The following is a 6,258-nucleotide window of genomic DNA, read 5'->3' on the forward strand; positions in this document are numbered from 1 at the left end:
TCAGCCTTCTCTTGGTGTTAGGCAATGGGGTAGCAGAAATTGCTTCAACTTTACTGACCTGAGGATGAATACCCCCAGCTCCGATCACATAGCCCAAGTACTGCACCTCAGGCTTGGCGATGTGGCACTTCTGGGCGTTGATAACAAGACCTGCCTCTTGGATCCGCCTGAAAACATCAGACAGATGGCGTAGGTGCTCCTCCCAGGACTGGCTGAAGATGACGATGTCATCAATGTAAGCAGCAGCGTAGTCCTCAGCTCCTCTTAGCACCTCGTCAACGAGCCGTTGGAATGTGGCCGGCGCTCCGTGTAGACCAAAGGGCATCATTCGGAACCTGAAGAGGCCGCTGGGCACCCGGAAGGTCGTCAGATCTCTTGAGGCTTTATCCAGGGGCACTTGCCAATACCCCTTGCAGAGGTCTAAGGTTGTCAAATAACTTGCATGACCCAGCCGCTCGATCAGTTCATCTACCCTTGGCATTGGGTAGGGGTCAAATGCAGACACCGCATTCAATTTAGAAAAGTTCACAGAATCTGAGCTTTGGATCTTCCTTTTTGGGAACCAAGACTACCGGGCTGCACCACTCACTGCGCGATGGTTCAATAATTCCCATCTCCAGCATGTCCGCTACTTCTGTCTTTAACTGTGGGATAAGCTTAGCTGGAATGCGACAGGTAGTGTCTCTAATGGGCTGCTGTTCTGGTGAGCGTAGGCGGATCTGGTGCTGGATGAGGTGAGTGTATCCAGGTTTCACACTAAAAAGTTCATTTGTCATGTAAATTTGAAGGTTCTGTTGCTGCTCAGCACTCAGATGACTTACATCAGGGAACACTGGTGCCTCTGCTGGTGAAGGGAAGTACTGCTCCTGGACCTCCTCCTCATCTGTGACTGCACGTGCCATTAAAGAGAGCTGGTCTGACCGGTCCACCCACTCCTTAAGTAGATTAACATGAAATATTTGAGCCTTCTTACGACGTTCCGGCATAAACAGTTCATAGGTGACTGGACCAGTTTTTTTTCGGATCTCATATGGGCCTTGCCATTTAGCTAAAAGACCACTCTCGGATGTTGGCAATAAAAGCAAGACTTTCTGGCCCACCTGGAATGCTCTTCTTCTGGAGACCTTGTCATAACTGTGTTTTTGTCTCTCTTGTGCTTGTGTCAAGTTGTCACAAGCAAGCTCTTTGAACTGCTCCAATCTATCTCTCATTTTCAGTACATATGAAAGTTCATTACATCCCTGCTCTGGCGTTGGCCCCTCCCAGGCTTCTTTTAGGACATCCAAGGGCCCTCGAACAGAATGTCCATAGAGAAGCTGAAATGGTGAAAATCCAGTAGATGTTTGAGGGACTTCTCGGTAAGCAAACAATAGGAACGGCAGCCACTGGTTCCAATCTGCTCCCGACTCAGCCACAAACTTTCTCAGCATAGATTTGAGAGTCTTATTGAAGCGCTCAACAAGCCCATCAGTCTGTGGATGGTATGGACTTGTCTTTATGCCTTGAATTCCCAGGAGGTTGTAGACTTGTTTCAGCAATGTAGAAGTGAAGTTGGTGCCTTGGTCGGTGATGATCTCTCTGGGGATGCCCACTCTGGAGAAGAGCTGAATGAGGCAGGTGACGATCTGGCGTGCTTTGATCTTCTTCAGTGGAAATGCCTCCGGATACCTAGTGGCATAATCCAACACCACTAGGATATACCGATGTCCCGCACTGCTCCGCTCCAGTGGGCCAACAATGTCCATGGCAATACGAGAAAAAGGGGTGTCAATGATGGGCATGCTAATAAGGGGCGCCCTATCTCCCTTTTTGTTTGGGGCTGTTAACTGACACTCTGGGCATGACTGACAGTACTTTACAGTGTCTGCATACTGCCGGGGCCAATAAAACCTAGGCACCATTCTAGAAAATGTTTTAGCTTGGCCTAAATGTCCTGCCCATGGAACTGAATGACTAAGATTAAGGATAGTGGGTCTCAATGATTGTGGGACTACTAATTGGTCCCCCACCTCACTTCGTCTGTAAAGTCTATCACCCTTAATCACAAAAACTTCACTCCCTCGCGTTGTCACTTTTGTCGTGTCTGACACACATTTACTGAACAAATTAGCTAACGTTGGATCTTGTTTTTGTAATTTTGCCACATCACTACAGATGGAAAACAAATCTGCCTCAATTGGTGTTTCTATATGTTCCTGCACTTTAGTCCCTTTGACTTTTTCTTGCCTCTTTTGTCTCTTACTCTTCTTGATTTTGCCGTTATTAGTATTTGACATGTCTGAATTAGCGAAAGGTAAGTCCTCCCATCCTGTTCTCTGACTACTTACTTTCTGATGAGTTTGTGATCTAGTAACTGCCATTAAACTAGCATTTACCTTGGCTACGTTAGATTGATTGGCTATTAGCTCAGGAAGGACCGGAACATCCAGGCCTAATACAACTTGGTAAGGCAGCTGTTCTAGCACGCCTACAGCAAGTGTAAAAGACTGGCTTTCCACTTGAACACTTATTTCTGCAAGGGGATAGCGTACCCTGTCACCATGGATACACACAATATCTACGGTCCCTCCACAAAAAATTACATCCTTAGGCAAACTGTCCTGTCTGACCAGAGTACGATCACTTCCTGAATCTAATAAGGCAATACAAGGTTTGTCATCTATCACCACCCCCATAGTGAGCTCCTCCTGATGACCCTCCCGACTGTCTACATTAGCAGGTAAGGTGGATACACTACACATGTAGTTTTTACTAGCCCTGCTATTAGCCCTGGGACACTGTGCTTTGAGATGTCCTATTTGACCACATAAATGACAAGCATAAGTGTCTCTACTCCTGCTGTCTGGTCTAGGTGCATGTAAGGGAGCACTAGGTCTAAAGTGTCTGGGTCTAGGTTCAGGGGCAAATGTCTTACCCATTGGGGTGGGTTGGTGAGTCCTTGGGGCAAGTAGTGTCTTCGAGGGGCGGCGTGCAGCAAGGAAAGCTTCGGCCATGTCCGCTGCCTCTTTGGAAGTCTTTGGGTCTCTTTCCTTAATCCACGTGCGTAGTTCTGGACTCAGAACTCTAAGGAACTGCTCCAGGATGATTGTATCTCCAATTTGCTCTTTGGTTTTGGACTTTGGGTCCATCCATTTATTGTACAGCTCCTTCAGACGAACCTGTAGCTCCTGCGGCGTCTCCTCTTCTCCCGGCTCCGTTGAACGAAACCTCAGTCGGTAGGTCTCCGTGCTGATCTCAAACTTTTGCAAAACAGCACGTTTCACTTTGTAATAGTTCATAGTATCGTCAATGTCCATAGCAACGTACGCTGAACGTGCTTTGCCAGTTAAGAGCGGTGCAAGACGAAGAGCCCACTCATCATTTGACCACTGGCATGCATGTGCAATTCGTTCAAAGGTGCACAAGTAATGTTCAATGTCCTCACCATCAGTGTAGGGTTGCATTTTTGGGCCTTTCCAGTTGCTGTTTCTCATGGTGCTGGATTGCCTGGAATGACTTTGGTCAAAATGAGAGCTCTGGGTTGGAAGCTCCTCTGCTCTCAGTTCATCAGGTCCATCCATTTGCGTCACACGACTTTGTTGCATTTCTCGTTGGAGGTTAAAAATGTCTCTGCGCATTGTAGTCCATTGCTCATTTTGTTGTTGCATGAGGCGATGTAGTAGACCTGATAGCTGATCCACACTGTTAACCTGGGGTTCTGGTTCGCCACCAACTGCCACCTCCTGGTCGTCTGGTGGTCTGTTCCAGCCTCAGCACAAGACTTCTTTGGGTTCTGTCTTGTGGACTTCATCTTCACTGCCTCCTACTGGCCTGGATCCCACCACTGCCACCAAATGTGGGGAGGCTGGCCCGAGTGATCAAAATAGGAGGCAGACTCAAAAGAAGTCCCATTAAACACATTTATTACCCGTGCAGTGGTACACCGTGGACAAACAAAAATAATACATATGTACAAAAATTAACGGTGCTCAACAAAAAACTAAGCAACCAAACTTAAGCAACTGAAACAAAAGCCACGTGTACTCTGGCTACACAGGTGTTCCCTATCTGGCTAATTGGCCAGACTAATATACTTCCCTGTACTGGAAGCCCCTCCCCCGGTCTACTCCATTTCTTGTCCAGGGGCGGTGGGAGTATCATAAACACTATATTGCATAAAAACAGCTCTCGGGCCCAAGTCCTTTACCAAAAGTGTTTAACTAAACACAATATAAACACTTAATTCCAGAAATGAAAATATACAAAACATTAACACAAAGAAATAAATAAACTTAAGCCAGTTTTTCCCCCTCCACATGGTCCGGCCCACGACCCCACTCTAGCCTATAAAATGGCTGACATAGGGCACGCCCCCTCTTTGTCTGGACCATGTGGAGATACAGGTAAGATGATTGACTGAACTGAATAGACGCATTTAACTAAATAAAATATATTTAACTAACAAATGTGTGGTGCTTTAAACTGATAACAAAACAAACCCGGGATAGTTATATTTTGTTGGGTATTGAAGTTATTGAAAATGAACAAAGATGTGCAAACCAAATCATAATACTATTAAAAAGGGACAAAGGCCCACTTTGTCACAATCATTATCATTATACTGATCAATCACAGTTTTCAATTCAATTTAATATTGTCCTAACAAAATAAATAAAATGTCTCTCTCTGATTCTCTGAACAGAAACAACCCAGGCTTTTAATTATTGCTATTTAAATCAAACATGTAATCTTTTTTTTTTCTTCTGCCAATTCTGAACTCTGCTCCAAATCAGTCTTTTACTGACAAGAGGATTGCTCCATTAGACAGATCCAAGCTGATCACTGACCATAAAATTTGATTAATTGCAAAGCTCTAGCTCCAAGCCACTGTCCTTTTGAATGCTTGGATTTGTGTCAGACCTTTCTGTATTAGTGTCAGTGTCAGTGTGAGATGGTTTAAAGGGGGTTTAAGTAGTTCAGAGTGTAATTGGGTATCAGAAGAAGATCCTTGGCATTTCAACTCAGAGTATCTCAATGAGATGAATATAGGCTGTATGTAACATACTGCACATGGTGTTCTCTGATCATAAGATTATTTAAAGTATGTGTGAAAAACGTTTTATTTATTTATTTATTTTATTAAACAAGGTCTAAACCAAAATCAACAAAGTAAACAAGGACTACTACTAAACCTTAAGGACCCAACATGTAATACTTTAGCCAAAAATAGAAAATACTTTTTTAATGTATTTATTTTTTATGTTTTTTTTATGCACTAAAAACATGCAGGCTTGCGTCTCCACAAACCTGACTCTTATTTGACCTGAGGCATGAATAAAACAACCATAATGGTGGCACTCACGTCAGGGTCTCACACTTTCTTCATGATCCAAGGGGTTGAGATGGAGTATGCATGGTTTAGTCCAGGTTTAGTTCCAGATGTCACAATAATTGCTACATGGGGTTAGCATTACATAAATGATAGATGGAACGATCACTTTTGGGGGGCAGTATTTATCGTGGGTACTTTTTAGTGGTGAACTTTTTGTTATTTTTCAGTATTACAATACGATTTGAGCTTTAGACTGTTGAATGAATAACTTCTGACTAATTATGACTCATTAAACACAAAATTATATGTTTCATTGTGTTATTTATTTATATTTGTAGTATCTATTTTTATCTATGTTGTACAATTTTTTTTTTTTTAGATAATCCTTCTGCAGGGTTATTATGTCAGTGGCATAAATTAGTTTCAATATTATCGTTAATTGTCTATATTTACTTGAGCTTTTATCTCTTGTCAAAATGTGTTATTGTGAGAGGCCTAAATGCAGTAAACTTTGGACCAAAGTCAGACTAAACCAGGTGTAACGTGTGGCAGGTTGAGAGTGCTAGCTATACCCACATTATTGTTGCCAAAATTATTGAACATCAGACAATAATCAATACAAAAACTAGTATCAAAATAAGATACTCATCTGATCAAGTACCAAGTCTTTCACGGGACAACAATGAGGCTTTCCTGAACATCTTTAGAATGATCTTGAGCTGTATCAGAACAAGTATAAGACACATAGACTAGTATACACCCATGGACCACTATGGAACCTACCTGGACCACATGATAATATAAAAGAAGGTATTATGATTTAATGTTGAAAATCACATTCTGTTGTCTACGGTGGTCTCCTTAATTACTTGGTTTATTGCACATTTAGAAACCATACAGGTCTCCAAGCACTAAGTCTAAATCATATATGACAGAGAGATTAGTCC

The sequence above is a fragment of the Periophthalmus magnuspinnatus genome, chromosome 20 (assembly GCF_009829125.3).
Source record: "Periophthalmus magnuspinnatus isolate fPerMag1 chromosome 20, fPerMag1.2.pri, whole genome shotgun sequence".
In the NCBI taxonomy this organism is placed as follows: Eukaryota; Metazoa; Chordata; class Actinopteri; order Gobiiformes; family Gobiidae; genus Periophthalmus; species Periophthalmus magnuspinnatus.